Source organism: Aulonocara sp. 'chitande type north' Nkhata Bay, linkage group LG18 (assembly GCF_057382095.1).
Source record: "Aulonocara sp. 'chitande type north' Nkhata Bay isolate Kocher_YH1m ecotype deep benthic linkage group LG18, A_spYH_male_GT1.1, whole genome shotgun sequence".
Taxonomy (NCBI): domain Eukaryota; kingdom Metazoa; phylum Chordata; class Actinopteri; order Cichliformes; family Cichlidae; genus Aulonocara; species Aulonocara sp. 'chitande type north' Nkhata Bay.
Genome location: NC_141361.1, coordinates 38,674,869 through 38,683,183, shown reverse-complemented (window position 1 = coordinate 38,683,183; position 8,315 = coordinate 38,674,869). Strand labels below are relative to the sequence as shown.

Here is an 8,315-nt window from a genome sequence, read left to right as displayed (position 1 = left end):
GGATGTGCGTTTTTGCGTGAGCGTGGATGTGGGGGCACGGGTGGCGCAAGACAGCCGTCCGCAAACGATAAATTACCAACAGGCAGCCAGAATAACACCGGAAGACCGGCGGGTTACAGCAAGTTTTAATGAATTAATATGGCTTACCTACCAAAATTAGACTGGGGTCTTTCTGGAATTTGTACTATCCTCAGGTCATCCTTTGACAGAGGTGTCGTTATATACGAGCCTCCAGGCAGACATGTGTTCGAACTGTTTCATATATACCTAATGCAGATCTGCTTTTTTTTTAACGTGTAAATGCCCTAAACAGCATATCTAGCCTTTGGCAACCATGTGACACCAACAGTGACTACTGCAATCAATAATTCAAAATCAGTCCAAAATATTTGAGTCTTTTTCTGATACTGATACAGCATACATTTATGTAAATACAATCAAGTGTATTTTATTTTGAAACAGAAAGGAAGTGCAATTTTGTTACTGCAACAAACTTAACTCCGGGGGAAAAGGGACTTGGAGAATTGAGGGTTAAGATAAAGGAAAACAGGAATCTTAGTGTGTTGATAAGGTTTTTATTCAATGTAATTTTGAGCAGAGACTCCATTTCCAGCCTTCTACTAAACTATATGCAGCAATTTCTCATTTTGCTGTATCAGTTTATCATAGAAATGTCTTTATGTATAAATTTGGAGGTACACAAAAATTATGCGTGAGGTATATCATTTTCATGTATTGAGTATAATGCAATGGAGCTCTTGTTCATTACTGTAAACACACAGACATATAACCAATTTAAATGAAGTTGTTCACCTGCTCTTTTAAGTGATAAACTAAATGGTTGTCTGTCTTTCTTTGCCAAAACCGCTAATGGTGAGCTATAATTGTTTATAGTCTGCTGGCGATATTCACATGTTGGTGAAATCTTAAACGCAGACAAGCTTGGTTTTGGCTTCATTTTTAGCCCTTAAATGGATGTGGGCACAAATTATTTCATCATTTCCATATAAAACATCAGGTTATACTGGCAATGGAAAAACACAGGAAAAAAAGTAACACTAGCACAGTAAACACATATTAACATGTAAATCAACACCACCAGTGCTAACTTATGTGATGAATGCTAATGACACAAAGACACCTTTGCCAAGTAACCTTAAGCGTTTTGAATTAAACTCATAGTCAATAAACTTTAAAGAAATATTGCGTAACTGCATAATCAACATCTAATTAATTTTTACTATTAACCAAGTTTATCACATGTTATGGCATGCAATAGAACGGTTTAATTTACCTACAGCAGCACTGTTGTCTGTGTTCAGTCATGTTATATATGTAAGATGGGATAAAAATGTCCAATATTATATTTCCTAACTCATCTTAAATTCAATTGTTCCATCTGCTTGTGTACAACAGTGTACATGTGAATGTTTGATTATGATTTGTAAATGGTTTCTATGCAGATACTCATTTGTTCGAGATGTTTAATGTTTGTGAAAGAGTTATACTTCATGCTCTGGAGTCTGCTGTCCTTATGCAGAATCAGATGGGGCTTTCTGAGGTATTTGCAGTATTTGCTCCATAAGCCTTGTCTCAGAAAAGTATCTGTGTGTCTTTCCTGCATCATATAAAGGATAGAACAAAAATCACAAGAGTCATAGACTGAATTTTACAAAACATATTTATTTTTCTAAAAACAAACCAAAAGAATAAAACAATTAATAAATATACCTGAAAGAGGTAAGCTAAATAGGGCAGGTTCTCCTAAAACGTGTTAATTCTAACATCGTTAGGGATGGGAATCGTTCTTGTAGAGAACCAGTTCCCAATAATCAAATTCCTTGGAATTGTTACTCTGCTTGTCTGGAACCCGCTTATCGCTTCCAGTCGCACTTGCTCTACAGTTAGCTGAATTCAGTTTGTGTGGATAATAGTGGCACAGTCTACAGCATGGATATGGACATAGCTTTATTTTTTACTTCTTTGCACAAGAGGACAAAAGCACAGTGGTATAGTGGAAACTGCATCCTGGATGAAAACAGCTGCATTATGCATAATTTTCGCTCTTAGCAAGGACCAATGACTGTAGAAAAGACGGACGACCTGGCTGCACCTGGCTCCTATTGTACAAAAAAGGAAGCCTAAAATTTCTTGCTTGTGGGAGCTGCCATGTTATAATTTTAGAGGCAGTTTCTGCAGTAGTGACTTGAGGTGGACTGGCTGTGTCACGCTCCTGCCCACAAACCTGCTGGACATGTCCACGAACATGCCCCCCTACACTTTTATTTACACTCCATTTTATCTGCAGATGGGTTTACTTCATCTGACGACTCGTTAAATTATGCTATTATGAAAAAGAAACACTGCTAATCATCTTATAGTTCTACAACATCTAACATCACTCTGTTGTTAATTTGTTTGCTATTAGTCGTTACTATACTGTATTAGAGGCTTGTTGCTAGCTAGTTAGCAATGATGCACAGTGAGTGTGCAGTTGGATGGAGGGAGGTACAGTATCTGGGGTACCACTTGTGGGGTGGGCAGAGAAAACAGCAGCGATCGCATCCTGCCTGCGCCCCAAGACCAAAAAGGAAGTGAGACGGCCCTTGGGGTTGGTCAGGTCTGCAAACCCAGGCACCAACAGGCGGAAGTACTCCGCCAGCCCCGAGAACCCTGGGTCTGCCTGGTCCTGCCAGATTTGGCCAGTAATGCTGCACTAATGAATAAGACTAACTAGTCACCAACTATTCACTTAGCTAGCTAAAGTTATTAAGTTAGCTAAAGAGTTGGGATGCTGCGTAAGACATAAATAAACCTGAAATACAATGGTTTTGGACATTCTTTTGCATATTTCCCTACTGTAGGGGTCTCTGCAAGCATACGGGGCTCTGAGAGGGTACAGGATGACAATTTTGGAATTCTACTGGAAACAATCGATCATATTTTTAGCTAACAGCTACAATAAGCATAGCAGTTACTGTTAGGTTATTTGTTTACATGATGCTTTTTCTTATACAGATAATACATTTATTAGACGGAGGTTCTGAAACGGGACTTTACTGGATTATTAAATACTGTAAACTCTCTGAATGCAGCTGTATTCATCAGTGGACCTGTACCGCCCGTCAGAGGAGGAGACGAGGTTGTTTGCACTGAATAAATGGCTTATATCAGCATGTACTGACCACTCAGTGCATTTTATCAACAATTTTAATATTTTTTGGGAATGCAGGCATCTGTTTAAAGCAAATGGATTTAATTTTAACAAGTCAGGGGTGAAACTGTTTTCCTCCAACTTGTTTTATTCCATACGTCATCCATCTGTGCTTGGTGCCAAGGCTGAGATAAATGAGGAGTTATCTCATAAAGAGGAACAAACAGTACTCCAAGAACAGACAAAGCCCAGCAGAAACCTTGAGGAGGAGCCTCATCTGCCCCCACCTGGGATGAGCTTCAGAAAGGTGAGACATCTGAGGCAAGAAGAGGGGTCCCTATTTGTCTCCACCTCTCTCAACAACAACAACGACCAGGACCAGGGACCACGACCTTCCCCAGTCCCCCAAACCCCTGACAGGTCATCACCCTCCTCCCCCTCCCTTTCTCCCTCAGATCTACTCCCCGGCCCAGTCCCTTTTTGTCCCCCATAAACCCCCCACCAGAGCAGCCAAAGGTTCGCCATCGAGCCAAAACGTATGACGCCTTTTGTATGGCCTGCTTTAACAACGTGCTAACCTTATTTACAATCAATATTGTATGGATGTAATAATGATACTAAATGTACCTCCTGACCCAGTATGAACCTTCCAGATCCCTCAGGTCATCTGAACCCGGTTTTTTATCAGTTCCCAGAGTCAGAACCAGACACGGAGAAGCTGCATTCAGCTTTTATGCTCCTTATATCTGGAACAAACTCCCAGAAAGCCTCAGATCAGCTGAAACACTCAGTTTATTTACATCCAGGTTGAAGACTCACCTGTTCTCAGCTGCATTTGAATAAAGCACCAAATCCACACTTTTAAGCTTAAATTTCAAAACTTATATTTTAACTACTGATTTTATCTACTGTTTTTTTTAATCAATTTTAAATCTTGCTTTTTATTGTTTTTGTTTTTTAATGTCTCTGTAAAGCACTTTGAATCACCTTGTTGTTGAATTGTGCTATACAGGGAGTGCAGAATTATTAGGCAAATGAGTATTTTGTCCACATCATCCTCTTCATGCATGTTGTCTTACTCCAAGCTGTATAGGCCCAAAAGCCTACTACCAATTAAGCATATTAGGTGATGTGCATCTCTGTAATGAGAAGGGGTGTGGTCTAATGACATCAACACCCTATATCAGGTGTGCATAATTATTAGGCAACGTCCTTTCCTTTGGCAAAATGGGTCAAAAGAAGGACTTGACAGGCTCAGAAAAGTCAAAAATAGTGAGATATCTTGCAGAGGGATGCAGCAGTCTCAAAACTGCAAAGCTTCTGAAGCGTGATCATCGAACAATCAAGCGTTTCATTCAAAATAGTCAACAGGGTCGCAAGAAGCGTGTGGAAAAACCAAGGCGCAAAATAACTGCCCATGAACTGAGAAAAGTCAAGCGTGCAGCTGCCAAGATGCCACTTGCCACCAGTTTGGCCATATTTCAGAGCTGCAACATCACTGGAGTGCCCAAAAGCACAAGGTGTGCAATACTCAGAGACATGGCCAAGGTAAGAAAGGCTGAAAGACGACCACCACTGAACAAGACACACAAGCTGAAACGTCAAGACTGGTTTTTCTAAGGTTTTATGGACTGATGAAATGAGAGTGAGTCTTGATGGGCCAGATGGATGGGCCCGTGGCTGGATTGGTAAAGGGCCGAGAGCTCCAGTCCGACTCAGACGCCAGCAAGGTGGAGGTGGAGTACTGGTTTGGGCTGGTATCATCAAAGATGAGCTTGTGGGGCCTTTTCGGGTTGAGGATGGAGTCAAGCTCAACTCCCAGTCCTACTGCCAGTTTCTGGAAGACACCTTCTTCAAGCAGTGGTACAGGAAGAAGTCTGCATCCTTCAAGAAAAACATGATTTTCATGCAGGACAATGCTCCATCACACGCATCCAAGTACTCCACAGCGTTGCTGGCAAGAAAGGGTATAAAAGAAGAAAAACTAATGACATGGCCTCCTTGTTCACCTGATCTGAACCCCATTGAGAACCTGTGGTCCATCATCAAATGTGAGATTTACAAGGAGGGAAAACAGTACACCTCTCTGAACAGTGTCTGGGAGGCTGTGGTTGCTGCTGCACGCAATGTTGATGGTGAACAGATCAAAACACTGACAGGATCCATGGATGGCAGGCTTTTGAGTGTCCTTGCAAAGAAAGGTGGCTATATTGGTCGCTGATTTGTTTTTGTTTTGTTTTTGAATGTCAGAAACGTATATTTGTGAATGTGGAGATGTTATATTGGTTTCACTGGTAAAAATAAATAATTGAAATGGGTATATATTTGTTTTTGTTAAGTTGCCTAATAATTATGCACAGTAATAGTCACCTGCACACACAGATATCCCCCTAAAATAGCTAAAACTAAAAACAAACTAAAAACTACTTCCAAAAACATTCAGCTTTGATATTAATGAGTTTTTTGGGTTCATTGAGAACATGGTTGTTGTTCAATAATAAAATTATTCCTCAAAAATACAACTTGCCTAATAATTCTGCACTCCCTGTATAAATAAACTTGCCTTGCCTTACCAACCTAAGACTTTATCTGCTGGTCATTTGACATGACGAATGACTTCTGAATAGGGATGGGTACCGGTGTCCGGTGCCATCATGGCACCGGTTCTGACATAAACAGTAGTAACCAGACCGAAAAGCAGCGCACATTTCGGTGCTTTATTTCGGTACTTTTTTTTCCTGAGCTGTGATACACTTCTAGCCAATCATTTTACGTTTCCGAGGATAGTAGGCGGGCCCAGGTACGTACGTTCTTTTAGAGCAGAGCTACAGATTAAAAATGCCCAAGGCGAAGCGGTCAAAAGTCTGGCTGTACTTCACAGCAAAAATGCAAACTCAGCAGCAACAAGTGCTTTAAGCTGATACTGTGATACTGTCAAAGGAGGTAACACCTTAAATCCGATGAAACACCTGGTGACGCATACCGTTTTTTTTTAAAAGCCAAGAAATGCGCTGTATTTGAGATCTTGCTGCGAGACCTCACACCGAGCACATCTACTGCGGGTGTGGTGCCAGTTATCGGACCTGGAGTTAGAACATCCCCCAAAAACAGGAAGAATAGAGTCCTGGCCCCTAGCCCTGCCAGTGTAGCAGAAATGATGACGGATGATGATGCAGCAGCAGCCGTTCTTCTCTGCGTGAGTAGCTTAATGTTGTTCGTGTGTAATTTACGTTGAGTAGGCTAACCACGTTATTACATTAATGCATGTAAGGTGAACTAGCAAACACCATCATAGCTACATGCGGCTGTCTTGTTTGATGGCAGATACTCCCTTCACCCTGGCCAAAAAGGCTAAAATGACCAAAGAAAAAGAGGGAAACAGCTGAACATGAGAGGTTTTTGGATAAAGTTTGTGTTTTTTCCATTGATTAAGCACTGCTTCCAGCCAAGAGTGATACCATATATGCCCCATAGCTGCAGAAAAGGCTAACATTGTTATCTTTTTACAAAAACCAGCTGAACATGAGAGGTTTTTGGACCAATTTTGTGTTCTCCATTCTTTAAGCACCGGTTTGAGCACCGGCACCGTTTCAAAAGTACCGATTTGGCACCGGTACCAGATAAAACCTAAACGATACCCATCCCTACTTCTGAATACTTAATCTGTGCACTTCAAGATGCTGTAGGTCCGCTCACTAACACTGGGTGCGCAGGTACAACATAGCACTATTAACCGGCACTCGATTACTCTGCGGCTTTCAAGATGGACCCGGATGTATAACCCCAAAAACTGAAGTCAGAACTGAAGTTGAATGGTGTGAAATGAAACTGTAGGCATTCAAGAGCTAAATATAAATAATGATGGAATACAATTTGAAATTGAATTAATTAATTTTCAAAATATAAAATTCAGTTTAAATTTAGTGATGATCAATTTCAAACCAATACATTTGATTGCAAATTAGGCCTATTCAAATTCAGCTTTAGAAGCTTTTATTCAATCTGAGCAATTCAAATTTGAATTTAACTTATTCAAATTCAGTTTCTGATGGCACAAAGTTCTGCCCATACATAACACCACACATTTATTTTAGGTTTATTGTCCATTCATTTAGAAACCTGTTGCTGGCAAACTGTTCTGAATACTTTGTTTATGCATCCAAACATTACCCAGTGTTGCAGAGTGATATGCACAGAACAATTTGCTCCTTGAGGCACTATTGCTGCGAATTGGCTGTCACTTTTAAGAGGACCCAAACACAGACCACAGGAGACAAAACTGCACTTTAACTGAGGGCATGTTGATTATTAAGGCAGATAACAGGAACATGAACTGAAACACCTAATCTAAAATAATGAAAAACAGACTGTGGAACACCTAAACTGGGGAAGCTAGAATAAACAAAGGACGGTTGGTTCAAAAGCTGGCTCATGAACAAGGTACATGAATCTTTCCAATAACTGGTCAGAAACTAAATACTGCTTATTGCTGCCAACTGTAGCCCTGTGTTATAAATGGCTGATCTTAGGGTACAGGAAACGGTGACTGGCTCAGAAACATTTAACATTTTCTTATTACGCCCATTAACAGAAATTAATATGTTATTTTTAATTGTCTCAGACCCCAGAGAATCTTTAAATACGGCAGATTTGGCCATACTACATGGAGTCCCGTTCCTATTGTTAACCACCTCTACTGGACATAGCTATAATTCGTTCCCCAATGGGGAATAATAATCTCAACATGGCAAGGAAGAGCAGGCCCGCTGCTGTGGCACAATGATGACTGGAGAGCTGGAAGGCAAAAGTGAGGCTGGTGAATCTCGCACTGGGAGGAGCCTCAGGGTGCCGATCTTAATCTGCTCTGGACCCCAACGCTGAGGATGTGATGCTGGCTTACCGGGTTGCTGCTGACGTGGCTGCTGCATCGGAGACTGCGTGGCTGAGGAGGTCCTTATGGCCTGAGCTAATCCCTGGGCATGGAGCCCCTGTTTCAGGGGAACAAGGAGGTCCAACGCCTTCACGAGTCGCAGAAACTGCAGGAGGTTCCCTCCAGATTATAGCGTCCATAGCCGCCAAGCCAACGGACACAGTCTTTGAGTCTATAGACCCAATGATGCGAAGAGACGACTCTCGGGAGCCTCTCAAGCTCCTCACTTAA

At 41.3% G+C, this 8,315-nt stretch overlaps 1 pseudogene; it reads left to right on the top strand.

The window, feature by feature from the left end:
* The first annotated feature begins 2,079 nt into the window (after positions 1-2,079).
* LOC147309151 (uncharacterized) lies at positions 2,080-8,315 on the top strand (annotated as a pseudogene).